Source organism: Jaculus jaculus, chromosome 3 (assembly GCF_020740685.1).
Source record: "Jaculus jaculus isolate mJacJac1 chromosome 3, mJacJac1.mat.Y.cur, whole genome shotgun sequence".
NCBI classification, from domain to species: Eukaryota; Metazoa; Chordata; class Mammalia; order Rodentia; family Dipodidae; genus Jaculus; species Jaculus jaculus.
The window spans coordinates 57,208,793-57,219,114 of record NC_059104.1 but is presented as its reverse complement, the minus strand read 5'-3'; the positions used below and the strand labels follow the sequence as shown (position 1 = coordinate 57,219,114).

The 10,322-nt window shown below is 38.1% G+C and overlaps 1 non-coding gene across 1 annotated transcript; it reads left to right on the top strand.

Annotated features, from left to right (window-relative positions):
* The first annotated feature begins 10,012 nt into the window (after positions 1-10,012).
* On the top strand, positions 10,013-10,119 carry LOC123459632. The gene has a single exon (XR_006636391.1). It is a non-coding gene; the product is annotated as a U6 spliceosomal RNA (small nuclear RNA).
* The last annotated feature ends 203 nt before the right edge of the window (positions 10,120-10,322 follow it).

The window sequence follows — 10,322 nt, the reverse complement described above, 5'->3', positions numbered from 1 at the left end:
TTCCACAGAATTCATAGAAGCTTTTTGCTAATTCTTTGCATCAAACAATCCCATAATTGTTTACCTCAAGTAAAGTCGTCAGGCCCCTATAATGATTAACTATTTTCACACTTTCCCCATGTAGGTGCATTCAAGCACTTGTGGTTTCCTGAGCTCCTACTTTCAATTACTATATTAAAGATGAGAGACAAAACAACCACAAAATGGAGGTTCCCACTATTGACCATTGATCCAATGAACCCATTTATCCCCAACCATTTCTTTTTAATTTTTCTTTTCATGTCTCTCCAATACATAGACTTTGGACCCCACCAATTGAACTATTTCTGACCTCAGTTGTTTTTCCTGAAAGGATTCTTGGTAGAGTCACAGTTTGCTGCAGTTGCCACCATTCAGAAAAACAAGTCATAGAACAATTTTTACATTGTTCCTGGAGGTTCATTATTTTCTCTTAAGTGTACTATACTCCATGCCTGACATACTTTAAGGTATTTAAGGAAAACAATTATTTCTGAAATATTTTCTTGTTTTTCCCATTCTATGCAAGAGCTTCTTTCAGATCCATTGACAAACACTTCATTAACATCAATTTTTGCTGGAAAAGTAAATTTAGAGATTGGTGTACCAAGTGAAAGACAGAAAAAGACAAACATTATACAGAAAACCATAGGTATATGTAGAGTAGAGAGTCAAAGATGTTTTGATAGAGGGGCCACATTGGACTCCAAGGAAGAGACAGCTGGGCTGAAACTGTGTCATGCAGCTCTTCAGGGCTCAATTCCTTGTGATCCTGAAATGGCATGCTTGTCATCTCTGGCAGTGAGAAAATATAAATGCATGAAAATAAAGGAATAAACTATAAATTGATTGATGAGATTGATTTAGGTAGCCTTTAACATTTGAAAAAAAGAAAAGTCATGCCTTATGTAGTACTAAATGGAAGGATAAATCTTAAGACTTGGATTTTCTTCACTTATCAATGCTGTGATCTTTTTTTGCTCTTTTTTTATTTTTTTATGTTTTATTAATTAGTTTTGTATTCAGCAAATATAGGCAGTTTGGTACAATTGTTAGGCTCATCCATGACCTTACCCCTCCCCTTTGCCCCTCCTTGTTGAGGTTTATGGGTCATGCATTGTGGAGTTAGCCCACAGTTATGGGTAGGATAAATGTCTCTTCATATCATGACCCAACATGTGGCTCTGACTTTCTTTCTGCCCCCTCTTCTGCGAAATTTCCCTGAGCCATGTTGGGTTCATTTTAGGTCTGCTTCAGTGACGGGGTGTTGGGGGCATCTGGGTCTCGGGATCTCTGATTTGGTAGGAGTTGATTTTTCTCTGTGTTGATCTCCTTCACCCTTGTGATAGAACCCGGTTCACCAGGAAAATAGCACCCTTGCTTGTTTCATGAATTGTTCTTAGTTTTAGCCGGGGCCCATTTGAGGTATGATGGGGTGGCTCTCTCCTTAGGATCTACATCTATCTGAAAAAGAGAAGCAGATTCTCTAATGGAGAGTAAGTTAGCACCAGGACAAATGAGATAACACTTTCTTATAGAGAATTTAATAGGTGTAGGCCCTCTTGTAGCCCCTGCTGCTGTGATCTTTTGTAGGGTGGTATTTATTTTCGAGGAAGGGTCCTTTACTAGCCCAGGTTGACCTATAGTCTCAGGGAGGCTTAGAACTCACAGATATCCTCCTACCTCTATGTCCCCAGGGCTGGGATTAAAGAAATGCACTGCAATGTCCAGTGTAATGCTATGCTGATAAAGTTTGTGTTAAGTCAAAGTCCAATGGCTGAAATCCTAACTGTCCAGGTTATTGATGCTAGAATAGTAAGCTTAGGAGAGGGGGTTAGATTATGAGGGCACAGCATTAAAGTTGGGACTAGTGCCCTCAACAGAGGCTCAAGAGAACTTGTTTATCCTTCACTTATGGGTGGATACAACAAGAGGAATAGATTTCACCAGACACTGCCTTCCAATGCCTTCTTCCAGGACTTAAAGGCTTCCAGAATTTTCTGGAATATTTTTGCTTTTCATCAGTAACTAGGTAATAGCAATTTATTATTGCAGACTTCACAAATCAAAGCAATTGTAAGGCAGGACCTACAATGCCATGTACCATAGTCCTCACTATACAGGGTTATTCAAGTGACAATTTGGAGAATTTCAAAGACTGGGATGAAGAAGATGGCCGTTTTCCTCTAAGCACTGCCATAGTTAGACATGGAAATGACCATGGAAGGTTAAAGAATGGTGCCATGAGGTGATCATTGCTCAGCAACTATCGTCCATAGAACATGCTTGGAGTTCTCTTCCACAGTCCCACACAAGCAGGTGATCAGTCATGGTTTTTCATGTGTGGTTAAATGCGCTGATTGTCATGTCATGAACAGTGGTTCACAGGGAGGAATTATTGAGTTTTGGATCATAGTACTCTCCTGTCAGGTTCTTTCTCAAGCTTTCCTTTCACTTCTCTAAAACATAGTCCCTATAGCTAAATTGCTAATTCCCATGTTCCTTACTGTATCTCTGTCTCGATATTGATAGCATGACTAAGAAGATACCATCTCAACTGAACCTTTAGAAGGAAATACTACTACTAGTATAAAGAAAACTAAAAGAAGGGAGGGGGCAAAATTAAAAGAGAGAAAAAAAATATTTATGAAGGACAGCTTTCTTTTGGAGAGAAGATTATTTTAAAAGACCTCAATAATGATAAATTTATTTAATTGGAGAGTTTTAGGTAACATGCCATTGGTGCAGTGTCACAAAATTGGTAAGAAAATATAAAACTTATCAAACAAAATTTGCATGCTGTCTAAGCAAACTGTCATGGCTGAGTTGACACTTTCCATTCTTTGTCCTGCCCTGTGCCCAGAAGACTGGCTTATTTGACCATATCATCATTCTGCCTTGATCTCTCTCTCTCTATCTTCTCACTGGATTTGACTAGTAATAAGATCAGTAATACATAAGAAAGAAGAATTAAATATGTTTTTATGGGGATTTAGTGCCCTGAGAGTAAGAGTCACATTAACTATTAGGTTTGCTTCACAGCAGTGTCCTATCATCTTCCAGTGTTTCAGGAAATTGATGGCTTTATTTTCTGGAAATTGTACTTTCTTATATAGTTCTTACTTTGCCTTTATGTTTAAAAGTCATTTATTATCTTTACCCAAATTATGCAATTTGGTTAGTATATTATTGAGGATTTCCAGGAGGACAGAAGGAATACACATATATTTCTATACCTGAGGGACATTTTACTCTAGGGAACCACTGAGGCAATTGTGGAAGGGGAAATGTCTCATATACTCATATACACCATCTGCAATCCTGAGAATCAGTGAAGTTAACACAATGATCATTGCAAGTCCAAAAGCCCCCAAAACCAGTGAAAGTGATGATGTAACTCCAAGTCTGAAGGTGAAGTCTAGAAATCTTGGATTTCTGTTTATCGAGGACAGAAAAATATGGATGTCCAATATCTTTTACTTTTCATTTCTGTCCTGTCTGTGTCTTCAACTTACTGGATGATGCCATTTACATTTTATAAGCACAGATCTTCCATAATCCACTGATTTAAGAATCACTTTCATCCTAACATAAATTTACAGACATATACAATAATAATGATTTACCAGTATCTACATATCCCTTTATGGTGGTCAATTTCACACTGCAATTAACCATAAACATAAAGCTGTTCCTGATATCCTCATTAATGTAGTCACAGAAACTGAATAAACTGTTACTGAAACAAAGATGGGTACAATTTAAATGCTTAATAAATATCAGTCTTGATAATTACTATATTTCTGAAAAAGAAAGTAAATACTTTGCCTAATCAACTCCCAATTAAAAATACAATTTATCTCCTATGTCATTTTCCTTCACATATACCAAATGAAACATTGTGCTTGACAAAAATACACATTTATCAAACAAATGAACAGTTATCCAGTGCCAATGAACAACCCAACATGTATAAAAGAACAACAAATGTTAAGTGTAAGTAAGCTGAAAAAATAGATAAAAATAACTGACAACTGACTTGATATTAATATTAACCTAAATGCAATAATATTTTTGTCTACCACTTGAAATTATATAGAGATCATTGATTAACTGTATTTATTCCACCTTGAAAGCTGTACGAAATATTTAGAATGACAAAACAAGTAAAATCACTTCATGAAATCTGAAGAATCTAAAATGCTAAGTTTTGTTATATTTATTAGTTTTAGCTAAAGTCCTCTAATAACATGAAAACAATGGTCATATTTTGTTGATTAAATTTTATATGTTCATAGTACTATAAGTTTTAAGTCCTAGAAATCTTCAAAAGAAGAAATTTATAAGAAGTAGTAGCAAACATTTCATAGACATTTAAAAATAGCATTAGGAAATTGAGTTGAGAAGAGGAGAAAGAAGATATATATGTTGAGATTCGCATATTTTAGGTTAAAAAGGAAAATAAATTATGTAGGAAGTATAGAATTTTAAATCAAGCTCTGGTACATGCTAGTAATACAACCCAAACTATCTTTGATTTAAATAGGCTTTGATCAGAATTGAATGCTGATCAACCCACAATAATTCCCAGTATTCACAATATTCATGTCTTCCCATGTTCAATACAGTTACTATTATTTTTTAATTTTTTGTTTACTTTTATTTATTTATTTGAAAGCGACAGAGAAAGAGGAAGAGAGAGAAAGAGAATGGTCATACCAGGGCCTCCAGCCACTGCAAATGAACTCCAGACTTGTGTGCCCCCTTGTGCATCTGGCTAATGTGGGTCCTGGGGAATTGAGCCTCGAACTGGGGTCCTTAGGTTTCACAGGCAAGCACCAAACCACTAAGCCATCTCTCCAGAACAACTATTATTTTTATTATTCCTCTCTTAAAACTTTAAACTTTTTCTTTTTTTAAAGATCTATCTTAAAAAGCACTTCCTAATTTTCTTTCTTTTTTTTTTTTCTCTTTTGGATTTTGTGGTAGGGTCTAACCATAGCCAAGGCTGACCTGGAATTGACTTGGTAGTCTCAGGGTGGCCTTAAGTTCACAGTGATCCTCCTACCTCTACCTCCCAAATGCTGGGATAAAAGGCATGTGCCATCGTGCCCAGCTCAATTCCCTATTTTTTTTTTTTCTTTAAACTCAGCCTCTGGAAATCTTTCCTTCCCTTGTTAGGATATGGTTCCCATGTTTGTTCCTGTAAATATAATGTATCTGATCTCATATGCTTAGACGTGCTGATTATTGGAAATGCATACCTTCATAATGAAGCTTCATCTTTACACTCTTGCTTATGGTAAACATTTTGTTAATATTGCTGTTGCTTCATGTTGCTGGAAGAAAACACCCAACCAAGAGCAGTGTGTGGAAGGATATGGTTTATTTTGGCTTACAAACTTAAGAGGAAGCTCCATGATGGCAGGGGAAAACAATGGCATGAGCAGAGAGTGGTTCTCACCTCCTGGACAACATCAGGTAGACAACAGCAGCAGAAAAGCGTGCCAAACACTGGCAAGGAGAAACTGGCTATCACACCCATAAGCTTGCCCCAACAATACACTGCCTCCAAGAGGCTCCAATTACTAAATTGCCACAAGCAGAGAATCTAGCATTCAAAACGCATAAATTTATGGGGAACACCTTCATAGTTAGTGAATGAATAAGAGAAACAAACAACAGTGAAACTGACTTGCTAGAAATGATTATATCCTGAAATGAAAAATAACTGGTAAGGGGAATAGATAGATAATTTTACAGATATATTTTCTTCTTACAGTATTTTATACATTTAGAAATTAAAAAGAAGAAAATATCAGCACATTTGATACATTTTTAGTAATTAGTTATTACCAGGTATGGGCAACAGATGGTCCAAATAGGATGAAGGATCTATATACCAGAAGAGATGGTTTGTGGTGAGATCCAATTTCTACTTATAAAACATGAAATAAATAGTAACCAGAAGTAAAATGTGGAGAGAAGCAGGATGCTGGTGTTAACAGGGAGACATCCCAAATATTTTTATGTAATATCTGAATTCTTACATTTTTAAAACATTGAGACCTAGACAAATAGTCACAGGTTGAGGAATACTATTGTTTGAAGAATTCAATTGTATGCTTCTCTCTGCTTATCTTTTTTTCTTACCCCTTTCCTTATGAGTTTGTTGAACCAAGATGGACCATGTATAGTTTTTGGTATTGTTCATATTATAATAGAAATACTCAGACTTTTAGAGTTCTTTTTGTTTCCAATAGAAGGATAAATCCAGTAGAAACCAGACACCAAGATTATGTTTCACAGGAGATGCATAATTTAAACCAATATTGATATTTGCTTTGTGGAACTGGATACCTTAAATTCTTGCTTCTATAGTCTGTCTTCATGAGTTTACTACTTTTTCTTTTTAAGAAATGAATAGATTTTAGGCAACCCTGTATCCATTTGGAGAGAGATCTATACATATCCCTGAGGGCTGAGCTGAGGTCTGTAGAAATCAAACCTTTAACCCAAGATTTGATGCTTTTTGTGACAAGCTCTTTGAAGTCTTCCTTCAATCTTTCTTTAAAGAGGAAAAAAAAATATATATCAAATATACTATATTTTCTATTCAGAGCTGAGTTTTAAAGTTTACCTGATCATAAGATAGAGATTTTTTTTTTTCCTAATGACATTGCTTTCTCTTTGAAGTCCAGCTTCTAGACAAGCCACATCAATTTCAAAGACTCCATAGAAGATTTAGAAAAACTCTCATATAGTCATATGGAAAGAGTTCTGTTTTCTGTCTCTGAAGTTTTAAAATTTTACAAAATCCTAAAGATGATTCATAGTCTAATATTGGGTGAATCATTTACCTGATATTATAGAGGTTAAATGAATATTTTCTGAAAAAAAATACTTGAATGTAAAACCATATATAATAGAATAAAAGCTTTGATACTTGGCTTTTTATTTTCCCATGAAAACATTCTAATAAGAGTGAAACTTTCCTAGTGTCTCAGGCCTGCATGCGTCCTGGCGGTTCAAACTAGGGTCCTGTGGCTTGAGAGTCAAAGGCTCTAACCGCTATGCCACTTCAACCCAACATGGCTCAGGGAAATTTTGCAGAAGAGGGGGTGGAAAGAATGTCAGAGTCACATGTTGAGTCTTGATATGCAGAGACATTTATCGTGGCAATAACTGTGGGCTAACTCCACAATGCATGACCCATTTACATCAACAAGGAGGGTCCATTGGGAGACGGTAGATCATGGATGAGCCTAAACAATGGTACCAAACTGCCTGTATTTGCGGAAAAGAAAACTAATAAATTAAATTAAAAATAAATAAATAAATAAATAAAATCTAAGAGATCATCAAAAAAAAAAAAAAGAGTGAAACTTTCCTGTAACTCCCAGTGCCAACAGGTGGCTATCATCCACAATAAACTTTTTTTTTTTTTTTCAAGGTAAGGTCTCACTCTGGTTTAGGCTGACCTGGAATTCACTCTGTCATCTCAGGGTGGCCTTGAACTCATGGCGATCCTCCTACCTCTTCCTCCTGGCTGCTGGGATTAAAGGTGTGCGCCACCACGCCCGGCTCACACAATAAACTTTTGATCAAAGAGACCTACAAGGTTTCCTAAAAGAATGACAGATTTCTGCAGAGTACTTGATGACTCACCAAAGTTTAGTGGTAAGACCCTACTGCTGAAGACACCATATGCAGTTGACATGTAATATGGAGTGACATGGCTGGAAGCTGGAAGAGAGTCCATTCCCAGACAGTCAGAGCATATAGTGCCAGAAGGTGCTACATGGGCAACTGGGGGAAAATGACCAATATCTGTCCAAGCAACTCATCGTCTAACCTACTTAACAGCAAATAACCTGTTGTGATGCTCACACAAGTGCAATAGTGGTACACAGCCATGGTGGGAAACCAATTGCTCTTGACTTGGCTAAATGATCTGCTCAGTGGAATGGAACCCATAGCTGGAGCTGAGAAACAAGTTAGAACCATATCCAAAAATGAGCCCATTCTCCATTATCAAGCTACTACCAATGTTGGCCTACAAGAGGGTCTTCACCTATTAAATTCTCTCTAAGAAAAATCAGGGTTACCCCATTTATCTGGTGCTAAATTTACTCTCCATTGGAGAATCTGCTTCTCTTTTTCAGATAGACACAGATTGTAAGGAGAGAACCACACCATCATGCCTCAAAAGGGCCCCAACTGAAACTAAGAATAATTGGCGAAACAAGCAATGGTGCTGTTTCATTGGTGAATCTGGTACCAGCACAAACGTGAAGGAGGTTGACACAGAGAACAATCAACTCCTACCAAATCAGATACTCAGAGACAGAGAGGCTCCCAACACCTCATCACTGAAGCAGACCTAAAATGAACCCAACATGTCTCACAGAAAGTTTGCCGAACTGCGTGAGCTGGGCGTGGTGGCACACACCTTTAATCCTAGCACTCAGGAGGCAGCGGTAGTAGGACTGCCATGAGTTCGAGGCCAGCCTGAGACTCCATAGTGAATTCCAGGTCAGCCTGGGCTAGAGTAAGACCCTACCTTGAAAAACAAACAAGAAAAAAAAAAGAAAAAGAAAAAGAACTGTGTGGCCACACCAGCTATTTCCATGAATTCCAGTGGTCTCAGGCCCCCTTAGGCCCTCATATCAGGAAATATACTTAACCCCTGAGCTCTCTTTACAGCCTAGGTTCAAAGAAGTTAAGAGCTCTGTGCAAATATTAAGAGACTAGTGTGCTAGCCAAGTGGAGATTTGTTCTAGGAGAAAACAATAAACACACAAGCAAATAATAACAGCAAATAGAAAAATTAGCCAACATTTGCCTATCATACAAATCTGATTTTCAGAAACATTGTACTACTTAAAATGCTCAATGAGAAAAACAACTAAAAAAAATCATATGAACATTCAAAAAGGAAGAGTGAAGTGAGCTTATACTTCTAGATACACAAACAAAGAAAACCCAGTAACAACCACCCCCAACACAGCAAGTAATAGTAACTTGTCACTGAAGGTGACCTGTGTTATAAAGAACAAAGAGCAGTCAAGATGGCATCTGCCTAACTTCACCTGACCTCATGGGGAAGAAAAGGCAAGAGCCTTGAGATTCAGGGGGTGTTCATTTTTGTTTAGGGGTTTGCTCTTTCTAGTAGGCTTCCATGGGAGGATAGGGAGGAGCAAAATAGGAAATCCGCTGATTCCCACACTCTCGGTGGCCCATCAGTCCCCCAATCCCCTGAAGCAGCTATCCTGGCTACAATCCCAGTAGGAGGTCCCTCCTGCACTAACTGCAGGCCAGGTAGACTCAAGCTAGCAGGTTAGGTCCTCTGCCCTAGCCTTTCCTGCCATCACACAGAGCTGCACAGGCATGGATGCCATACTAGCCACTGTTCCTGCACAGTCCTGTGGACCCTGTGCAGGCTGTCGAGTTTCCACCCGGCCTTGTTGACCCCTGCATGTGATCATCATTCCTTCCCAGCATTGCAGATCCCCATGTGTGTGATCACTGTTCCCACCCAGCCTTGTGGACCATGGCATGCACAATTGCTGTTCCTGCCCAGTCTTGCTGACCTTCCCCACATACAATCACCATTCCTGTCTAGCCTTGCTGAACCAGGCATGTGGGGATCACCATCCAGGTCTCCATTCCAGCCCAACTTGCTGACCACTGCATGTGCTATTTCCATCCTATTCATTGCTGCCCCCTCCCACACCCAAACAGGGTCCCAGGCTAGTGTCTCCACCCTAGCCCTTCTGAAGTCCATGGGCAATCACCACCCCACTCAAAACAGAATAGACAATAGGGTCAGAACTTTGAAAATGAAAACATGAAAAAATGGAAAGATGAACTCCAAGAAGCATTAAGAAAATCAGAAAATGACATGGAAAAAAAAAAAAAAAAACAACTTGACACAGGGTTGAAATTACACAGAAAAAAGCAGTAGGAAATATGAACCAAATTAAACAAGCCTGTGCTTGCTTCGGTAGCACATACACTAAAATTGAAATGATACAGAGAAGATTAGCATGGCCCCTGCACATGGATGACATGCAAATTTGTGAAGCGTTCCATATTTTTAATGTTCATAATCCCTAATCATTAGAGAAATGCAAGTTAAAACAACTATGAGATTCCACCTTACCCCAATAAGGATGGCAAACATTAAAAAATCAAACAAAAATAAATGCTGGCAAGGCTGTGGAAAAGTAGGAACATTCACCCACTGTTGGTGGGAATGTAGGATGGTACAACCACTTTGGAAAGCAATATGGAGACTCCTG